Raw genomic sequence first — 333 nt, 5'->3', positions numbered from 1 at the left:
CACTGAAGTGTGTAACCTGACCACATGCAAGTCAGTGCATTTAGGGACAGCGTTCCCACCACATATCAATCTCTGAATGTTTGGATTTTCATTTTGAAGCATGAGTGTGCATAAATCACGAAGAAAAATATTCCCCCCACCCTACAAGAAAAGAGCAAGTAAAAATATAAAATAAACGATGTTCAGAGAAATCACAATAATCTGCATGACGCATTTGTTTGTAAAATCATTTGCACCAATGAACGTCTTCCTGTGAGGTTTCCAGGGGAGGAATCCCAGATACGTCATGGCTCAGAATAAATATATTCACAGTAACTCTAAAAAATATCATCC

This window comes from Penaeus monodon, chromosome 22, assembly GCF_015228065.2.
Source record: "Penaeus monodon isolate SGIC_2016 chromosome 22, NSTDA_Pmon_1, whole genome shotgun sequence".
NCBI lineage: Eukaryota > Metazoa > Arthropoda > Malacostraca > Decapoda > Penaeidae > Penaeus > Penaeus monodon.
This window is presented reverse-complemented; position numbering follows the sequence as displayed.